An 11,735-nucleotide genomic window follows, 5' to 3' on the forward strand; every position below is an offset into this window, starting at 1 on the left:
TTAAGAGTTAAAACATATTAAACTAGACCGCTGTGAGATTTATTATTCTCCTAACGACTGTCAAATGAATAATAAACTCACGACTTATATTTACATGAACTTTTAATCCTAAGAGGATAATGGACCTGATCATGAAGTGTAGGTTGCTTTGATATATCAGGAGTGAGATCTAATGTTACGGTCAAAACCTCAGTATGTTGGGCAACCACATTTAGTGTTGATGGAACATATATTCTCAAGATGGAATTCATAGTCTTTTAACGAAGATACAAAATATTCCCTTGAGATAAGTTTAATGGGTTTGTTATTCAGAGAGTTAGGTCTAACCACTTTAGTAAGGAGTTACTAAAGTATATATTTATGGAATTGGATTTCATAAATATATAATGAATAACTTTAAAGGATTAAATCGGGTACTCAAGGATAAGATGTAGTAATTTACAAAGTGGTAGCCTACATTTATGACTTTGTGTTACTACGAATATTTTATGAAGGGGTTGCATGTACAATAAAGTCTTAGGATATAATTTATAAATAAGGCCTAGAGTGCAACTATATTTATATAGTGGTATTAAATATAGTTAATGGTAACTTTGGACTTATCAAGAGTTGACAGAAAAGCCCAAGACCCATTGGAGCTAGTGTCTTATTGGTCCATTTCGGCCCCACTCCAAGCCACACACTTAAGCCCAATTGGAAAGGCCCAAAAGGCCAGCCCAATTAGATAATCAGTTAGATACAAAGGGGGAAACATACATAATTTTCTATAGAGAATTGTAAGAACACTATTGCGAAGTAGTGTAAGAAGTGTTAAACACTTTTTGACATTCTCCCTTAGGAACTGATTGAGAGACCACATATCTTGGGCGTTAGTGGAATTGGAGTGAAGATTGAAAGTGTTCCCAATTGCTTCTGATCTGGAAAATTTTGAAATTCACCGCTCCAAGGTACAATCTCTTGTTCTCAAATTCTGAAACTTAAGTAAATCTGTTATTTTTCCACTGCGTACATGCATATTTCCATCAAAGGATCCTTTGGACCACCTCAACACCTTCAAGACGACTTTAGGTCTTCAATAGCCCCCTGACTAGATATTGTGCCGCTCTTTCCCCACCACTCTTAAAGCAGCGGCGAGATAATGGTTCATTAAGCTACCAACATCGTCTATTAACAACTTCGAGTAACTTGGAAATTCCTTCATACACCACTTCGTCGGTGGGCAGTGCCCAGAAAGGCCAGCAGATCATTTGCTAACCATTAGACAAGGAGAAAAAGAGACCTTAAGGTCGTACGTAAAGCTTTTCACTCGAGAAACTTTAGAGGTAGATGAAGCAGATGACAAAATACAGCTGATGACCTTTAAAGCTGGGTTGAAGTCCAGGGAGTTTGTGGTTTCATTATCAAAGAATCCTCCTTAAACGATGGCGGAAATGCTCCTGAAGGCGCAGAATTACATGAATGCTGAGGATGCCTTAGCAACAATAGAAGAGATAGAGAAGCCCAAGGAGAAGGAAAGAAAGGAAGATGACTGAAGAGGACGAAAAAGGGAATGGACAGGTTGTTAGAATACTAACGGAAACAAGCGAAGAGATGACAAAATGCCTCGGATGGTAAAATTTTTTCCCTTAGTTATGATTATTGACTAAATATTGACGTAGATTAAAGGTGAGCACTACCTTAAATGGCCTAGGCCATTACACTTGTCTCCAAACGTGCGTGACAAGAAGAAATATTTTCCCTTCTAGAAAGATCACGACCATTACACAGAGGACTGTAGGGACCTGAAGGAGCAGATAGAGGAACTCATGCGAAATGGGAAGTTACAGAAATTCTTAAAAAAGGGAGATTCCAGTAGGTCTAGGGACGATAACAAGGGCAAGCATGAAGCCTCTTAGAGGGACAAAGACCACTTGTCCCTTCGTCCACAAAGCGCAATAGGGGAAATAAAGACAATTACAGGAGGACCGTCCACAGGGGGATTGGTCAGATCCATCAAGAAGTCATACCAGAGGCAGGTGAATAGCATCTATAGGATACTACCCCAGAAGCAAAGACGGATGGACGGGGACATCTTGTTCTCAGAGGAAGATGCCAGAGGAGTGAAACAACCTTATGACGACCCGTTAGTTATTATGCTCATAATTGAAGGGTTCAACACTAGGAGAATTTTGGTAGACAATGGGAGCTTGACAGATATCATTTACCTTTCTGCCTTTCAGCAGTTAAAGGTAGACCCGAAGAGACGTTGTCCATTCGAATCCCCCCTCGTCAGTTTCAGTGGAGACAAGGTGTAACCAAGGGGAATAGTAATGCTGTCGGTCACAGCTGACTCATACCCCCTCTAGGTAACCAATTGACACAATTGGTAGTGGACTCACCTTCGTCCTACAATGTAATTATAGGAAGGCCAACCCTCAATCGTTGGAAAGCAGCCACTTCCAAGCCACTTCCATGTATTGCCTGAAGGTGAAGTTCCCAACACAATGAGGGATCAGAGAGATAAGAGGAGATCAAGTGCTGGCGCAAGAATGCTACCAGGCAGTACTAGCATCCAAGGAAAACCATATATGGATAATTGAAGAAAAGACGCTAGAGATTGTAGAAAAGCTGGAAATGGTTGAGTTGGTGCAAGGAGATCCTGCAAAGACGACCCAGATAGGGATGAGCTTGAACCTCCAAACGAAGAAATAAATCATCAACTTTCTGAAGGATAACTTGGACGTATTCACCTGGAGTTATGAAGATATGCTTGGTATACCGGCTGACATCATTCAACACCACCTAAATGTGGATCCTAAGAAGAAACCATTCTAGCAGAGAAGAAGAGTTTTTGCTCCTGAACGAAACAAAGTAGTCATGGACAAGGCGGACAAGTTGCTTGCTATTAACTTCATCAGGGAGGTCTATTTTCCTGAGTGGTTGGCCAACGTCGTCATGGTCAAAAAGGCAAACGAGGAATGGAGAATGTGCATCGACTTTACAGATTTGAATAGCGCTTGCTCGAAAGATAGCTTCCCCCTGCCCAGGGTTGACCAACTTGTAGACTCAACAACTGGGCATAAGCTTCTCATCTTTATGGATGCTTTCTCCTGATACAACCAAATACAAATGGTTGAAGAAGATCAAGAGAAGACTGCCTTTGTCACAGGGGCTTTATTGTTATAGGGTCATGCTCTTCGAGTTGAAGAACGCATGAGCCATATACTAAAGGTTTGTAAACTAGATGTTCAACAAGCAAATTGGGAGGAATGTGGAAGTGTATATGGATGACATGCTTGTCAAGAACAGGGAAAAGGAGAATCATTTGGACGATCTCAGGGAGATGTTCAACACGCTCAGGCAATACAATATGAAACTAAACCTGGCTAAATGCGCTTTTAGGGTATCCGCGGGAAAATTCCTCGACTTCATGGTGTCACAGAGAGGAATAGAGGCAAACCTAGAAAAGGTGAAAGCCATCCTTGAGATGTCCTCCCCACAGATGATTAAAGAAGTGCAGTCCCTCACGGGAAGGGTGGCAGCCCTCAACAAAATCGTCTCCAAAGCAACAAACAAGTGCCCTTTCTTTAAAACCTTGAAGCAAGCTTTCGTTTGGACAGACGAGTGTGAAACAACATTCCAAGAAATAAAATGTTACTTGAGCAATCCCCCACTCCTAAGTCTGTCCAAGGAAGGCGAAGACCTGTTCTTGTACTTAGCAGTATCTGCGACCGCAGTAAGCACGACCTTGATCAAGGAAGAACAAAGGGTGCAATGCCCGGTGTATTACATCTACCAGGCCTTCCAAGGAGTTGAAGGCCGGTACCCATGAATAGAGAAGATCACCTTCACCCTGATAGTGGCCTCCAGAAAACTTCGCCCGTACTTTCAGGCAAACCCAATCATAATAATGACTAATTAGCCCATCAAAAAAGTGATGAATAAACCCGAGGCTGCTAGACGAATGGTACAATGGGCCATCAAGCTTAGCAAGTTCAATATAGAGTATCGACCCAAGATGGCCATAAAAGCCCAGGCTCTAGCAGACTTCATAGCATAATTCACCTCCTTTGAGCATGAAGACAGCCCAGAAGAACCAGCTCTTTGGACGATCCATACAGATGGGTTGTCCACGCAGAAGAGAAGAGGGGTAGGCATCGTCGTCACCTCCCCTTAGGGGGACACTTTGAAGTACGAAGTTCAACTTAACTTCCCTGTAACCAACAAGGAAGCAGAGTACGAGGCCATACTGACAGGGCTGAAGATCGTCCAGGCACTTGGAGCTAAAACTGCCTTGCTAAAGAGCGATTCACAGCTTGTCTTATGGTAAGTTAACAGAGATTTTGAAGTAAAAGAGTTAAGGATGCAGAGATACCTAAAGTTGACAAATCAATTAATCGGCAAGTTTGATGGGGTAAAGTTTGCTCAAATCCCACGAGATCAAAATGTAGAAGTTGATGAAGTGGCCAGGAGTGCATCATAAGATGATTAGGTGAAGGTGACAAATTGGAGAGTGGAAGAGTAGAAGTCTCCCAGCATTGAAGAATTCCAAACATTTTTGGTGCACACCCAATCTGGCTAGACGAACCCAATCCTATCCTTTCTTAAGGATGGACGATTACCACCTAATCCTGACGAGGCCAAAAAGATCAAGAAATGATCGGCCTGGTTCACTGTGTTGAATGACGAGCTCTACAAAAGGGGATTCTCACAACCCTACCTGAGATGTGTGAAAGAAGAAGAAGCCAAGTACATTTTAGAAGAAGTTCATGAAGGCATTTGTGGCGACCACATGGGGGCAAAGTCTCTCATAAGGAAGATCATGAGAATAGGATATTTCTAGCCAACAATGCAACAAGACGCAGTAGATTTTATCAAGAAATGTGGCAGCTGCCAAAGGTATGGGAATGTTCAGCGAGTCCCAGGGGAGAAAATAACGGCCATCACTTCGCCCTGCCCATTTGCATAGTGGGGGATTGACATCATGGGACCTCTGCCACAAGGAAAGAAGCAAGTAAAGTTCTTACTCGTCGCAATTGACTACTTCACGATGTGGATGGAGGCAGAAGTGCTAGCCATGATCACAGAAGCAAAGGTATGAAGATTTGTGTGGAAAAACATTGTATACAGGTTCGGGATCCCTCAGACGATCATCTCGGATAATGGTCGTTAGTTTGACAGTCAGGGATTCAGATCACTCTGCTCAAGCCTCAGCATAAAAAACAAATACTCATCCCCAGGACATCCTTAAGCCAATGGACATGCTGAAGTAACGAATTGAACATTGTTGATAATCACCAAGGCCCGATTAGTGGGGGCAAAAGGAGCATGGTCTGAGGAGTTACCAAGCATTTTATAGGCTTATAGAACCACAAAAAGAACCCCAATAGGAGAGACACCCTTCAACCTGACATATGGCATAGAAGTAGTCATCCCCGTCGAAATAGGACTCACTAGCCTCAGGAAGGAATTCTTTGACGAACACAGCAATGGCGACCAATTGAAGCTGAACTTGAATTGTTTGGACGAAGTCAGAGATCAAGCTTCTCAAAGAATGGCTAAGTACTAGCAGAAGATGGTCGAGTACTACAACCAGAAGGTAAAACTCAAAAGATTCAACATTGGAGACCTCATCTTGTGAAGAGTGACGCTTGCAACGAAGGATCCAGCACAAGGCAAGTTAGGGCCAACATGGGAAGGACCATACAAAGTTGTCCACTACTCTCGCTGAGCAAGCTATCACCTGGAGGATCTGGATGGGAACAGATTTCCTTGTCCTTAGAACGTTGAACATCTAAAGAGGCATTACAAGTAGGAATTGTAGCTCATTTGTAAGCAGTCAGTGATGTCTTATGCTTTTTAAAGTAGATCAATAAAACGTATTATTCAGTGTTTAACATATTCTGCCTATCTTTTTTTCCTCACGTTCGAACTAAATTGTCGACTGGAAGCAAAAATTCCCAACCAAGTTAAAATGATGAGATTCCTCAAGAGGATGTAAATCATTTTAACCAAGAAAAGAAAGGACGATAAGATTCCTTAAATGAATGTACATCGTCCACACCAAGTAAAGACAATAAGATTCCTTAAACGGATGTAAATTGTCCCAACCGAGTTAAAATGATAAGATTCCTTAAAGAAGATGTAAATCATTTTAACCAGAAAAGATGATAAAATTCTTCAAATGGATGTACATTGTCCTCACTAAGTAAAGACGATAAAATTCCTTAAAAGGATGTAAATCCTCTAAATGGAAGCCAAGGCGAAAGGATTCCTTGAATGGATGTAAGTCGTCTAACTAAAACTATGGCCGAGGCGATAAAATGGAGAAATAAAATTCATAAGTGGGCAACAAATTTTTCTAAGTCCCAAAATGGATGAAGAGCATGCCCCAGCAAAGCAAAGACGATGAAGCACAAATGATGGCAAAATAAGAAGTGCAAACTAGAAATATTCACAAACAACGTGAACACAAAGAAGGTAAACACACACATACACACACACACACATATGAAAAAGTTGTAAATTGTTCAATAGCCCTAAAATAGGCAGGGCACCCAAAAAAAAAGGAAAGCAGGTAATAAAACTATGCTGTAGGAGCGTCGATCCCCCTTTTTTCCAGCACTGGAGGATCCTCGCTAGGAGTTGAAGCAGCTAGGGTAACCTGCGCCGCCTCGTCTGCCTCAATCTCCTTATCAATAGCTTCAAAGTCTAGGTCCTCCAAGTCTATCTCTGGACCATGTTTCACCAGGTATCTTCTCAACAGTTCAAAACCCTTGAAGTACCAACTAAATAAAATTGCATCATATTCGTCCGTGAGTTGAAAGGCATGGATGGCCTTAGCAACGACGCTCTTCATCTTCTGGTTGGCCGTTGCGAGTTGTTCGTCCTTTTGCTTCACCAGCAGTTTCTCCACGCTTAACTGCTCAGACAAGGCCTGGATCATTTCCTTGGACATGTTGTTGGCATCCACTGCCGCTATCAAGTCCTTCCTCAGACCAGAAGCTTCAACCTTTAACGCCTTTGCCTTGGAAGTGGCTACCACGGCCTTCTCCTCATTTACCAAGTATTGGGACGTAAAGTGCATCGTCTCCCCCAACACCTGGCAACCAAAATCACACAATAGTTAAGATCGGCTAAGATAATTGACACTTACAGAAAAATAAAAGAAGAAATGGAACAAAGTTACCAAGACGAGCTTATGAACATGGCGGCTCACCATCTCGTGGGAGGGCATGCCTGAAATTTCCTTTAGTTCCTCGGGCGTCACAACCTTATTGAGTCAAAGCTGTCCCTGTGTCCACCTAGACACTGGCCCCTACCTTCTCCTTCCCTTTGTCTCCTGTCTTGCATTTCTTTGCATGAGGAGTAACCTCCTCGATGGAGACGCCTAGGGAAGTAGCACGTCCTTCGTCCAGGTTGGGGGTGGACGAACCCTTCTTCGTCACTTCCTTCTCTTTTTCCTTCTCAACAACCCTTAACCTCCGCTGACCAATGTTAGAGAGGGGCTCATTCTTCTTTGTCTTGATCTTAGCATATAACTCCTGGTTAAATTTGGCCGCCAGCTTTACAAAAAAGAAGAAACAACAGAGAATTAAAAAAAAAAAGAAAGGAAGAAGGACGATCCACTTTCGTCCTAAAACAACCTACTTTTCTTTTCTTCCTGACAAATGGCACGAAGGATGTATTAAGAAGGCTTTGGTCCCAAACAGTGATGAGCTAACGTCTGGGGATTAACCAGCTTGTCAAAATCATTGATGGTGCTCGAGTACTTAACAGCTTCTCGAGCACGCTCCTTGAACCTGCTCTTAAGCTCAGGACGTTCTTTAACTACAAAATAGAAAAATACACAAGGTTAGAATGGATAATCAAAGCAAGTAATAAATTGAAAAGAATCACATAAAAGGCAAACGCACCAAGTTGAGGGGTCTCCCACCGATGCAGCAGCCTAGGGACATCCCCTCAAAATTCGTCAGAAAGGGTCTCCCAACCATCATCCGACACAAAGAAATATCTAGACTTCCAATAATGGAAGGACGAAGGGAGATTAACGATGAGACGAGACTTTTTATCCCAAGGCATAAGCTCATTATACCCAAACTCTTTGGATTCTTTCAGACGGTAAAGATAGACGAACTCATTTAACGTGATCATATCCCCGTCAGCTATGGTCTTCTAAATCACCATACAGCTTATGATAATTCTCCACGAATATGGCATAAGCTGTCTCGGAGCTATGTTCAAGTGATGAAGGAGTTCCATTATAAATGGGTGGACAAGAAATTTGAGGCTATACAAGAATGCAGCCTTATAAAAACAAACCTCACCATGGGCAAAAGCACAAGACTTCTCGCCCTTTCTAGGAAGACGAACCCTAGTCTCTTCAAGGAACTGGAACCTATCCCTGAATCTACTAAAGGTGTCTCCCTTTAGAGAGCACTCCTCTTTGAGGGCATGAAATGGTCGGAGGTAGCTGTGTCCTTCTCGGCCCCAGCCATGCTAGCATTGGATGACAGGCCTGTCTCTAAGTCACTCGATTAAACCTCAGAACCCATATTTTCCCTCCTTAAGGCCTCTCGCATAGACCTAAAACCAATCCAAGGATTGACGCAACAATGGGTATAGAATACCCAACACTAGACTTAGGCTACTATCACCTAGAACAAAATCCCCAATTTGTGGGCAATGGTCACTAGAGGAACCTAAAAACACGCCCAAGTGAGTAAAAAAGAAGGCAATGGAGGATGAAGTGCACCTAATATCAGAATAATCAACCATCAAGGGAGGAAATAAAGCTCTAAAAGGAAAAAGGAGCACAAAGAAATGGAAGAAATAAAACTCAAAGGAAAAGGGAGCACAAAGAAAGGGAAGAAATAAAACTCTAAAAGGAAAAAAGGAGTAGAAAGGGGCGTACTTGAGAGAAAGGGGAAATTGAGAAATCAAAGAGCAAAGCGTAGAGGGAAAGTGAAGAAATGAGAAGGAGAACACAATAGTTAAAAAGGTTGCCTTGAGAAATGCGGGGAAAGCGGAAAGGTCTCATCAGAATTGAGACCCCTCAGCTAGTCTAGATGTGACATGTGGCCTTGACGCATGCCACGCTGCCACTGAGCAATTAATACGAAGGGGTGGAACCCCATGCGCCATAATCGCCAAAAAAAAAAACTCTCTTCATATTCCCTAGGTTGTCCCAAAATTGGACGACCTTGGAATAGAGGGGCAGCTGATAGACCCGGTAATATCCTCGTCCAGAAGAGGAGCTAGTGGACATGGGTAAGATTAGTCTTTGTCCAATATAGTATCTGTCGGATGAAGAAAAGACCATTCACTCACAATCAATGGTGAAGCGTTACATAATAGTAATAAGTCTCCTTACCATTGGAGAGACAAAGATCTTATCATTAACACCTCATAGAAGCATTACAGATACCACATTGAAACCACCATTAAAACACCTCTGACGGCTAGGAGGAAGCAAGTGTGTATATATACTAGCACCCCAAGACTTGAGGAGGTACGAAATTTCTACCTAATATACTTTCATACTTTGATATTGAGTCTTCTTTTCTCTCTCAACTATCTAACTTTATCATCGGAGGCTTTGTGGTAGGCACTACACTGGTGATCTTTATTCCTTCCATTCTCCACTTACTCTTGCAGGGCTCTTGACAGTCTTGGACGGCTCTCCCTCTGGACAATCATTCTAATTGATGATCTCAGCATCATCAAAATCAATAGGTGAGATTGATGGTTAAAAATGCACTTTAATCTTAGTCCTTTATTAGAACTTTTTTTTTTTTCAAAATTTTTACATCTCACAACTCTATAATAATCGCAACAAGCAATTATCACATGGGATCCAAATCCTGATGCTAGAAGTAATAGCCAGCTAGACATTCCTCCTATCTTTTTTTAGGTTAATTTTGGCTGGGGGATTAAACTTCCTACTCTATAAAATTGGGTGGAAAGTGGGTGTTCAGTAAATTGGGGTATGGTTATTTACCCTTCAATTTATGTGATAAAGCTATATTATGAAAAGTGGAAGAAAAAAAAGAACTTGATTCTTCTAAAAGTCGATATGTCAATTGCTGACAACATCAATTTAATGGACCTAGATGGGCGCCTATTCACAATCTCTTTGCTCTTAGTCTTTAGGTGGTTTGCAACACCTATTTAATCCATAGTTTTAAAAACCGGACAGGACCGGCTGGTCCGACCGGTTCAACCGGGAATCGGCCTTCAATCTGGTCCGATTATGGTAAAAAATCGAAAATGAACTTAAAACCGGCAAACAGTAAAAACCGACCGGTTCAACCTGAGAATCGAAAACCGGCGTGGTCAAACCGGTTAATGACCAGTTGGGGTTTTTTTACTTTTCCACTAAAACTACATCGTTTTGGTCCTCAATAAAATCCTAAAAACTAACCCTAAGCCTAATCAGATCACTCTCTCATCTCAGTCTCCTGATCATCTGGCCTCACTCTGCCTAAAAAAACCCATGCGAAGAAGAACCAAAAACACCAGGAAAAAAAAAATTCATATCGGAAACCCACAAACCCAGTAATCCAAAACCCATGAACCTAGAATTCCCGTTGTCGCTAATCATGGTGCTGTTGTATTGCCGCTTTGGCCGAGGACAGAGCTTCAATGGGACAGTGGCTGGGCAAATCTAATGTTTATGCACTGGACAAATTTGATGGGTTGGTGGCAAGTGAAGGAAGAGAGGGGAAAAAAACAAAAAAGGAGAGGTTGAAGAACCAGAGAATGTACGAAAAAAAAAAAGGAAACAGAGAAATAGTTCAGACTCTTCAGAGAAAGAGAGACATTTGAGCAATTTTTTTGGATAAGAAGAGGAGACCCAGGGAGGACTATCCTTTCTAATATTTTTATAGTGGCCAAAGGATACTTGGATGTCCTTTGGCCACGTTGATGGTTAGGTGGCCAAAGGACTTTTTTTTTTTTTTAGAGGCCAAAGGAGACTCAGGCAGACAAGAGACAACCTCTCTTTTTTTCTTTTTTTATTATGAGAAATACGTTTGTGATATGGCTTAAGTGGGTTTGAGTGGTCAATCAAAGGCAAAGAATTATTTGCTTCGTACACCGGTAAGGTTATTGCAATATTCAAGACAAGAAAAAATTATTTCTATAATAAATAAAATTTTTTTAGAAGAAATATTTAGATGTGAAATTATATTAACATAGATAAATATTTTTTAAATTGAATATTGGTTTTGTTAAAAATACTAAAAATTATATATGATTATAAAACTTTAAAACCAAAACCTTTATTTATTTATTTATTTTTTATAGTTTTTTTAGGTTAACTTCTTTTTCTTCCTCCACAAAAATGATAATTTATTTTTCTTTTAATTTGAGTTAATTTAACATGAAAATACTTCTAAAATTTTATATATATATATTTTAGTAAATATTAGTAGCTATACCTATATTCTTATTTATTTTATTTTATTTATTTTATAATTATTTATTTATTAATTAAATTATTTATGACGTTACTGGTTTGACCACTGGTCGGGCCCCAGTTCGACCAGAAAACCGGTAACTAGTCCCTTTTCGGTTCTTTCACCGTACCGGTTTTTAAAACCATGATTTAATCAATAAATACCATATTATATCATGTATTTACTACATAATAAAAGTTGGGCTTAAAAATCGTGGATGCACTAAATTACAACAATATTTTATATAAAAATTGATGAAGCAGGATTTCACCTCGTTAGTATGTTCCTTGTCAGTAC

Source organism: Castanea sativa, chromosome 4, assembly GCF_040712315.1.
Source record: "Castanea sativa cultivar Marrone di Chiusa Pesio chromosome 4, ASM4071231v1".
Lineage (NCBI taxonomy): Eukaryota > Viridiplantae > Streptophyta > Magnoliopsida > Fagales > Fagaceae > Castanea > Castanea sativa.